This window comes from Schistocerca americana, chromosome 2 (assembly GCF_021461395.2).
Source record: "Schistocerca americana isolate TAMUIC-IGC-003095 chromosome 2, iqSchAmer2.1, whole genome shotgun sequence".
NCBI classification, from domain to species: Eukaryota; Metazoa; Arthropoda; class Insecta; order Orthoptera; family Acrididae; genus Schistocerca; species Schistocerca americana.
Genome location: NC_060120.1, coordinates 1,043,696,485 through 1,043,707,022, shown reverse-complemented (window position 1 = coordinate 1,043,707,022; position 10,538 = coordinate 1,043,696,485). Strand labels below are relative to the sequence as shown.

General features: G+C 42.6%; 1 pseudogene; it reads left to right on the top strand.

Moving 5' to 3' along the window:
* Nucleotides 1–2,551: 2,551 nt before the first annotated feature.
* Nucleotides 2,552–2,669, top strand: LOC124597506 (annotated as a pseudogene).
* The last annotated feature ends 7,869 nt before the right edge of the window (nt 2,670–10,538 follow it).

Sequence of the window (10,538 nt, the reverse complement as noted above, 5' to 3'; positions counted from 1 at the left end):
TTCTATAATCCGTAGTTTGAGGATAAGCAACGAGCTATTCACTTCACTGGTGAAGTTACAAAGACGCTTATTACTGTTTGTCAACATACAGGTTTGATACAAAACTTGTTTAAGTTAATGTGCCTGTCGGCCGAACAAGCATCGTTAGACAACAATGAACAGGTTGGTTCCATTTCACGAATGTGAGACATCGTAAAATTTCACTTTGTCTGATACCATTCATGGCATACTCTTTGGATAAATAGTAAAAAATAGAACTGTTTTAATTTAGTTTCCTCAGCCATAAGGACACGTTGGTCCACCCATCGTAACAGGACCACAGTAAATCCGCAAGGAAGCATAGCTCTAGTTTTGACAAGGCAGTAAAGTCATAGACTTGAAGCTGTGAATACGGGACCGAAATGGTTTTTCTATCGTGCATTTCAAATGAATCACTTCGGATCGGTCACTTTAGTAGAGTACTTTGCTCTCAGGGCTAAAATTGACTTTGCGCCTACCCCCCCTGCCCCCTGCCCCAAGCTTCCCTGCCCCCTCCCCCAGTCGAAAACACATCATTTTGTTTGTCGCATAATACTTATCACTGTTTAGCATGTTTATCTCTTTATTGAGATGAACACGACTTTGCAATGAAGTAGAAGATAGTTCTTTATTGTATGATACAACTCAAAAATGGGAAAGAAGTCACATTTCCTTGCAACGATAATGCGTTTCCCTTTCCGTTGTTTCCCTGCCTGTCAATGCAAAACTGTAAAAATAAAAAACACCAAACGTGAAATATAGCCTACTGTTTAAATATTTTTTTTTCATTACCTCGTTTGGAATAACGGGAGGTTTCATATAGTAACCGAAAACAGGAAACAAGCGTCTCTAAAGCAAGTTAAAATCTGTGTGAAATCTTATGGGACTTAACTGCTAAGGTCATCAGTCCCTAAGCTTACACACTACTTAACCTAAATTATCCTAAGGACAAACACACACACCCATGCCCGAGGGAAGACTCGAACCTCCGCCTGCACCTGCCGCACAGTCCATGACTGCAGCGTCTTCAGATCGCTCGGCTAATCCCGCGCGGCGCTAAAGCAAGTAGAGGTAACTCTTACGTAACTGTTGCTCAAAACGGTCCAGTCTGAATCTTCTCAAGATTTCCTTCCACACATCTCCGTTGCTTTGCCATTTTAGTGCCTTCCATTCCATTCCCTTTTTGTTGTCTTTGTTCTTCTTTTTCTTGCCCTCTTTCCCCTTTCTTTTGCTTTTATTCATTTCGTTCAACTGTTTCAAAGATGAGATCTCATGGAAATGTCGCAGGGCGTACGCGCCTGCTGCTGTACACTTGTTAAGCAGCTGTTCTGGATTGTCAAATGTTTCTGGACAACCCTGCTCACTTCCGTTAGTAGACACTGGTATACACAGTTGGATGACGAAGGCGGGTATTCTTTTTACATTCGGGAGAAGCAGGAGGGGGAACATTACGGCGCCTTCTTTTATCGTCCTCTTTGCTCATTTTTTACCACAAATTTTATGCAAAAACCATTTTCCAGCACAAAGTATTATGTATTTCCATCAGTACGTTTCTTTGTGATTCAAGGGTCATAGACTTACCACAGTACTTTAGAGTAACCGATTTACCCTCTTGGCGTATGTGAAGAAGCCTTGAACAGCGAAAAGTGAAATAAGTTGAACGAACTTCTAAGAGGAACGGGAAAGAACTAAAAAGAAAGAAGTGTAATCTGCAGTATTTACGAAAACCAATCGATATAATCAAATTGAAATACGATAAACGCGAGTATGATTTAGAAGACATTTATTGCCACTGGTGTTCACCCTGGGAAAGAAACTACGAAGGAATTGAAAGAAACATTCTAGAATGAGACGAGGCGAAAGTGCGAGAAACACGGAAGTCTTAACATTCACAGACACTACAAGCATTCTGGTTGAAAGTAAGACCGTACTGTTGCATGGAATTGATTTGAGTTCGTATTGTTGTGTATAGGTTTTTCTTTGTTCTAGTGAAGCAATTCAGCTGTTTTAACTGATGTCAGGTATAGTATAAAAAAAGGTAACAGTGTAAGGTATAGTATAAAATTATAAATATAGAGGTATGGTACAAAATTTCAAAGCCTACATTCCAAATTTGGTATTATGAACCTCCATCACGTGGGGTTTTGTTAAATGTTTTAGTGATACCTAAGGCAGACTACCAGAAGAATAACCATTTAAATTGGTTTCAATATTTTTATTTACCTTAAAGGTGTAATCTGCGAGTATGCGACTTTCACGTTATAGTTATTCTACAATCTTATGATGGCCTCTTCGAACGATATACGCGCTTGACTTGTCTACAGTATCTAGTGGCGTTTCACTTGAAATTCAAAAACTGATTAAGCAGGATTGGGTGAGAAGAAATTTTGTGTAATATGTGAACCCAAAATGCTGGTATAAGGACGATAATGACACTTCGTACAAAGCAGTAGTGAATATGTTTGTGGTTATTATTATATGCCCACTTTGGTTACGAGACAAATCATTTATGATGGAGCACTAGTACCCCATGGCCAACGGCCTTGCCGCGGTGGTAACACCGGTTCCCGTCAGACCACCGAAGTTAAGCGCTGTCGGGCTGGGCTAGCACTTGGATGGGTTACCATCCGGTCTGCCGAGCGCTGTTGGCAAGCGGGGTGCACTCAGCCCTTGTGAGGCAAACTGAGGAGCTACTTGACTGAGAAGTAGCGGCTCCGGTCTCGTAAACTGACATACGGCCGGGAGAGCGGTGTGCTGACCACGTGCCCCTCCATATCCGCGTTCAGTGACGCCTGTGGGCTGAGGGTGACACGGGGGCCAGTCAGTACCTTTGGGCCTTCATGGCCTGTGCGGGAGGAGTTTAGTTTAGTTTTTTACTAGTACCCCATGAGAAGTGTTGTAATAAGAAAGTACAAAGTTATTGTGGGATGATTTTTGATCAACTGTCTCAAAGCGTTCATACGAATCCATGAGCTACATGTACAGCAATGAGCGTTGTAACCCCTCTATGTCAGTTATTACACTGGTCAGTCCAGTCCGAAACTTTTTCTTGCTGACGCCCTCAACTGCATTATCACTGTTCAAGCAGTACAACCTTAGCATCAGGCATGACATTCTAATTTAGTACCTCTTTACCATTCATCTATTCGCAACATATTTTGCAGATAGCATCCACATATACCACTGAATGTACGTGCAAAATTAAATCATTCTACCACATTACAGTTAAGTAGATATGACGTCATAATATAAGACGCGTGCACAAGTAGCTGTTCTTAAAATGGATTGCGAATTACCCATACTATACACAAAAAAACTATCTTACACAGTACCAAAAAGGTCTTAATGGTCAGTAGAAGGTATTTGTTTCACAGTAGCGAAGATGATCAAGTGCTCATAACTCTTAAGGTAGGCAATTTACAGGCCATGTTTAGTAGCCATGTTTACTTTGAATGCCATCCTGTATATCCGTGAATATTGGCTATTGCTTCTGGGAAACCCTGTGTATAAATTAAGTTATTTTTGTTGTTCTTAACTTACCATCCATGTACGAGGAAAACCCAGAAAGTAATGCACCACATTTTTTTCTGTAACAATTCTTTATCGAACATAATGAGAATTACACACGCGAAAGAATGGTGTTTTAGCTACATACCCTGTTTTTGCACGTAACCGTTCTACGGCCTCTCTCCAGCGCGAAACAAGGGCGTATACTCCCTGTCGGAAACAATCCTTGTCCTGGTGGCGGAGCCAATGCTTCACTGTGTAAACTTACTTTGCTGATTGACAGATGCAGCGCCAACTGCCGAGTCGTAATGCGGCTGTGCTCGCGAATGACATCAGCTCGCTGCAACATGTCAGATGTGACAGACATGGATGGTTTCCCCAACCGCTGCAAATCGTGGACCTTCGCCGAACCGCCTGCTGATGACCTCACCCTCCACGCCCAGCGACTAACTGTATTGTCGACAGCAGATGCTCCATAGACTTTGCACAAGCGTTTGTCAATATTCCCCACAGTTTCATTCTCTGCAGTAAGAAATTCAATGACATGTTGCTTGTAACGTACATCCCTTACAGACGCCATTTTGGAACTGTCCTGCAGCTACACTATCTGTCGGAAGTGACGGAAACTTGGCGCGCTCACTCAAGAGATTTCAGATACTACACAGCTGGCCATTAAAATTGCTACACCACGAAGATGACGTGTTACAGACGCCACATTTAACCGACGGGAAGAAGCTGCTGTGATATGCAAATGATTAGCCTTTCAGAGCATTAACACAAGGTTGGCGCCGGTGGCGACACCTACAACGTGCTCACACGAGGAAAGTTTCCAACCGATTTCTCATACACAAACAGCAGTTGACCGGCGTTGCCGGGTGAAACGTTGTTGTGATGCCTCGTGTAAGGAGGAGAAATGCGTACCATAACGTTTCCGACTTTGATAAAGGTCGGATTGTAGCCTATCGCGATTGCGGTTTATCGTATCGCGACATTGCTGCTCACGTTGGTTGAGATACAATGACCGTTAGCAAAAAATGGAATCGGTGGGTTCAGGAGGGTAATACGGAACGCCGTGCTGGATCCCAGCGGCCTCGTATCACTAGCACTCGAGATGACAGGCATCTCATCCGCATGGCTGTAACGGATCGTGCAGACACGTCTCGATCCCTGAGTCAACAGATGGGGACGTTTGCAAAACAACAACCATCAGCACGAGCAGTTCGAGGACGTTTGCAGCAGCATGGACTATCAGCTCGGAGACCATGGCTGCGGTTACCCTTGACGCTGCATCACAGACAGGAGCGCCTGCGATGGTGTACTCAACGACGAACCTGGGTGCACGAATGGCAAAACGTCATTTTTTCGGATGAATCCAGGTTCTGTTTACAGCATCGTGATGAACGCCCATTGTAAGCGTGTATTCGTCATCTCTATACTGGTGTATCACCCGGCGTGATGGTATGGGGTGCCATCGGTTACACGTCTCGGTCACTTCGTGTTCGCATTGACGGTACTTTGAACAGTGGACGTTACATTTCAGATGTGTTACGACCCGTGGCTCTACCCTTTATTCGATCCCTGCGAATCCCTACATTTCAGCAGGATAATGCACGACCACATGTTGCAGGTCCTGCACGGGCCTTTCTGGATACAGAAAATGTTCGACTGCTGCCCTGGCCAGCACATTCTCCAGATCTCTCACCAATTGAAAACGTCTGGTCGATAGCGGCCGAGCAACTGGCTCGTCACAATACGCCAGTGACTACTCTTGATGAATTGTGGTATCGTGTTGAAGCTGCATGGGTAGCTGTACCTGTACACGCCATCCAAGCTCTGTTTGACTCAATGCCCAGGCGTATCAAGGCCGTTATTACGGCCAGAGGTGGTTGTTCTGGGTACTAATTTCTCAGGATCTATGCATCCAAATTGCGTGAAAATGTAACCTCATATCAGTTCTAGTATAATATATTTGCCCAAAGAATACCCATATATCATCTGCATTTCTTCTTGGTGTAGCAATTTTAGTGGCCAGTAGTGTACATACATAACGTTTCGCATTCGTAGCACTGTTTTCAGATGAGAAAAAATGCGGTGCATTACTTTCTGGGCTACCCTCGTACAATATCCTTGTAGAAGTTATCGACGATAAAAAAGAAACTACTACTATTGCTAAATACTGTTCGCTGGAGATTTGAAGCATCTGATCCCGCTTTGGTTTGCTCTCTCTTATATGTGGTCATGTCTCACGACGATTTTACTACTTGGGAGATGTGCTGCTGTTTGAGCAAGCAGCAGAAGAAGAGTTCCGCAGTAACTGCGGCTGCGTCCCCGCTTCTCATGCGATGAAAGGGAAGGTCCCACGCGGGCTGGTGTGTGCACGTGGAGACCTACATCCGCGACGCGCTCGCCTCCTCAGAGCTCCTTGACCTTCTGAACCGGAGGTCCAGGGTGGAGGCGAAGCGCATTCACATCAGGTCTTTCATGCGAGTTGAGTAACTAACCGAGGAAAACAAGTGGCCACTCACTACGTAACAGGTGTTCCGTCCGTGTAATACTCTATCGAAAAAAAAAGCAAGGCTTTGGCCAAAGTGAAAATAATGTTGCCTTCGTAGCTGAGCGATTACATCCGTTCTCAGAAGACCATCACCAATTCACTATAGGAAGAGAGAAGCTGTAAGAACATATGAATGAAATGGAATACGTACTTAATATTAGAGGCGGGTAAAGGTCAGAGTGTGTAACCAAAACATTTCGTTATATAAAACTAAATAATTATGGAATTAAAGGAATAATCATCAAATGGTTAATATCACGAAGAATGTAAAATGTTGTGGTTACATAATTCAACAACAGTAGACAGGAAATATTCTTCTGATCGGGAGAACATCATTCATGGAGTTCTACAAGATTCAATATTGGGTCCGTTGTTACTTGCCACATGTGTAAAAGGCTTTCGGCTTATTACATATAAGTATAATTAGTTCTTTTTGCACCTGTTAGAAGTTTGTGATCCGTTTCAATAACACACAATAGTTTAGGAAATTTTCAGTATTTAGTTTAAAAGATTTGTTTATTCATTTTCTGCAAATAATCTTTCTTAATTAAAAACCCATCAACCAATGTAGCTCCAGCTTAATAATTTCTGCTTGTGCACACCGACGAGAAATTAAACTGAAAAAGTAAAATGCAATATTTAGAGCGTCTTGTATAATTCATTCAGCCAGTCTCGCATTCTGTGTCGTGGCAAGTCTTGAAGTGAAACAAATGTGTAAGTTAACATGATTTGCTTAATTTTATTTTGTAATGTCATACGTAATTATATTGTGGAGAATGTAATATTTACGACAAAGCAAAAAACGTCCTATAAGAATGATACGTGATAATAATCCATTTTTGTTTTTTAAGGAGTTATGTATTTCAACATCCGCTTCACAACACGTTCTTGCTCTCATGAAATTTGTTGTAATTACTCCATTGGATTTAAGCCGGAATTGTGGCGTCCATAATTACAATATAGTCACAATAAGAATCCATCAGCTCATACAAATACTTGGTTGTAAGAATTTATAGGAATATGAAATAGGATGATGCTTTGACACTGTCATAGGTACAGCAGGTAGGTTTCGATTCAACCCTGTGACCCATCCTAGAATATTGCACAAGAGTATAGGAAGCTTGCAAAGTAAGGCTATCAGGGGATCTGAACTTATACAAAGAAAGGAAGCACATATGGTCATAATCTTTCTTTTTAACCGCTGGAAGCCGTCTCGAAGATGTGAAAAATGTGATCTGGTAGACACTTTAAAATAGGTGCTAACTACCCCGAGGAACTCTAATTAAAACTTTGGAGGAAACCACATAATGTCAGGAATATAGCAATATACTACAACCCTTTAGTTATCGGTCAAACTTAGAGATTACAGCTCCGTACGTGAATGGAACGGAAGTAGACCTAAAAACTGCACAGTGTGGAATAACCTTTCCTATACACTAAACAGTGCTTTGCATTACTCTTCCTTAAAGCTGAGTTTAGCTAATACAGAGCTGAATAGGGTTGCTATCAAAATTTTTGATATCTTACGCAATGATATTAAATGGGTGGCAGAAAGCAAACCCAAATCTGAAAGAAAGATAATAATATCCTTGTAGACAGCTTCTTCTACTCCACTGAAAAAATGTTTTTAGAAATCTGTAGCTTGATTTGTGCAAAAGGTGTAGAAACTTACTTCCATTACGAAACTAAACACTGCTTTCTGTCGTGTGCACTTATGTCTAAGTGGCCAACACGCAGTTATGTTAAAATACAGTTTAAGATAATAACCTTCAAATTTAGTCGTACCATGCCATCACCTACAAATGGTTCATGGAACACGAAACTATCCCATCAGAGAGAGCAACAGAAGAATTTTTAATGATATTTAAAGAATTATTAAACGGTTCACTGAAAATGGTCTCTCTTTATTTAGAGAATCCACGCTGTATTCAACTCTGTACAACAGATAGAACCATATCATTAACTGTTGAAGCATATGAACAGTCAGTAAGCACAGTAAATGGTTCAAATGGCTGAATCTATCACCACTTACGTTCAGATATACTCCTCAGTGCGTTGAAATTATAATTAACCATGTCCAATCTATCATTCCATTATGACTAGACAAATGTAATTTTTTTGTTTTTACGTGAATAGCAGTTTGATTACTTCCCACAAACGCATGTCAGAACATAAGCCACAGTACGTGTACGTTCAAGCAGCAGCATAACATTTCTGACTATGAATTACAGGTGTGTAAAAAAATTATGATACATCCACACTTGCACCAGCTAGGTGTCATATTCGCACTGCAAAAAAGCCTCCTGTCATTACCAATTTGTCAATGAATAAAGCATGTAATTACAATTTTAAAAAATCCCTAGAGTCTTTTCGGTTTATCGATTTCACCACTTCCACGAAACCTTTTGGTATTTTCGATACTTGTAAATCCAGCCAACACAGAGTGGATCCCTCAGTTTTTCCTGACTAAGAAATCATTGTGAGCCATTGAGTAACTACACTACTGGCCATTTGCTACACCACGAAGATGACGTGCTACAGACGCGAAATTTAACCGACAGGAAGATGATGATGTGATGTGCAAATGATTAGCTTTTCAGAGCATTCACACAAGGTTGGCGCCGGTGGCGACTCCAACAACATGCTGACATGAGGAAAGTTTCCAACCGATTTCTCATACACAAACAGCAGTTGACCGGCGTTGCCTGGTGAAACGTTGTTGTGTTGCCTCGTGTAAGGAGGAGAAATGCGTACCATAACGTTTCCGACTTTGATAAAGGTCGGATTGTAGCCTATCGCGATTGCGGTTTATCGTATCGCGACGTTGCTGCTCGCGTTGGTCGAGATCCAATGACTGTTAGCAGAATATGGAATCGGTGGGTTCAGGAGGGTAATACGGAACGCCGTGTTGGATGCCAACGGCCTCGTATCATTAGCAGTCGAGATAACATGCATCTTATACACATGGCTGTAACGGATCATGCAGCCACGTCTCGATCCCTGAGTCAGCAGATGGGGACGTTTGCAAGACAACAATCATCTCCACGAACAGTTCGACGACGTTTGCAGCAGCAGGGACTATCAGCTCGGAGATCATGGCTGCAGTTATCGTTGACGCTGCATCACAGACGGGAGCGCCTGCGATGGTGTACTCAACGACGAACCTGGGTGCACGAATGGCAAAACGTCAGTTTTTCTGATGAATCCAGGTTCTGCTTACAGCATTATGATGGTCGCATCCGTGTTTGGCGACATCGCGGTGAACGCACATTGGAAGCGTGTATTCGTCATCGCCATACTGGCGTATCACCCGGCGTGATGATATGGGGTGCCATTGGTTACACGTCTCGGTCACCTCTTGTTCGCATTGACGGCGCTTTGAATAGTGGACGTTACATTTCAGATGTGTTACGACCCGTGTCTCTATCCTTCATTCGATCCCTGCGAAACCCTACATTTGAGCAGGATAATGCACGACCGCATGTTGCAGGTCCTGTACGGGCCTTTCTGGATACAGAAAATGTTCGACTGCTTCCATGGCCAGCACATTCTCCAGATACTTCTCCAATTGAAAATGTCTGGTCAATGATGGCCGAGCAATTGGCTCGTCATAATAGAATCACAGACAATCACCGTGACACTGAATATAGACAGTGATCGTCAGAGTGTATAGTATCAGACCAACAGGGCGGTTACACGTTGTCGACGGTGCAACTTCGTAATAAAATAATCGAATTTTTAATGTGATTCGGCTAAGGAGCATGTTTTGAAACAGGTATTTGCCACTCCCTCACGCCGCCGCCGCTCGATATTTCTCCGGTATTTGTAACACATTTTGTGTCGATGCCATGTCAGAGTTTCGGGGGCATCTCGACTGGGTTATAGGCGATGGTTGGTTGAGAAGGATAATGAACAGTAGTAGATGGTGTGCTGATTGAGGTCATAAGAAATGTACACTAACTTTTCGGATCTCTAGTGCTATGCTTTCGGTAGAAATACTGTCTGGGATTTGGAATCGAGTTTTTCCATTCAACCACATACCTGCGTTAGATCCTACAGAGAAGTCCTTCAATGATTACAGCCACTAGTGAATCATGTTTCTGGCATTCCCATATCTCGAAACAAGTCATCTTTCACAAACCTATCTGCTACAGTAAAATTTGAATATGGTTTTAGGTAGTTCCCATGCATCTTACAACTGTCCCTCAGACTCTGAGCTACCATCCCTGCAGCTTTGCGCAAGTGCTCTCTCCAATGTAAGTCAGAAATGAGTAGACGTGGGAGGAAGCTATATCTACCAACCCATATAGAAACAGACTGAGTTACTGCGACAGGACTGTTTTGAACATTCGGAGGAAACGGGAACTGAGAGAAGAATGCGGATTTTTCTACTGCACTGTGGTGCATCCCCAAACTACATACAAGTACTACAGATCCACGTCCCTCAGGGCCCATTCAC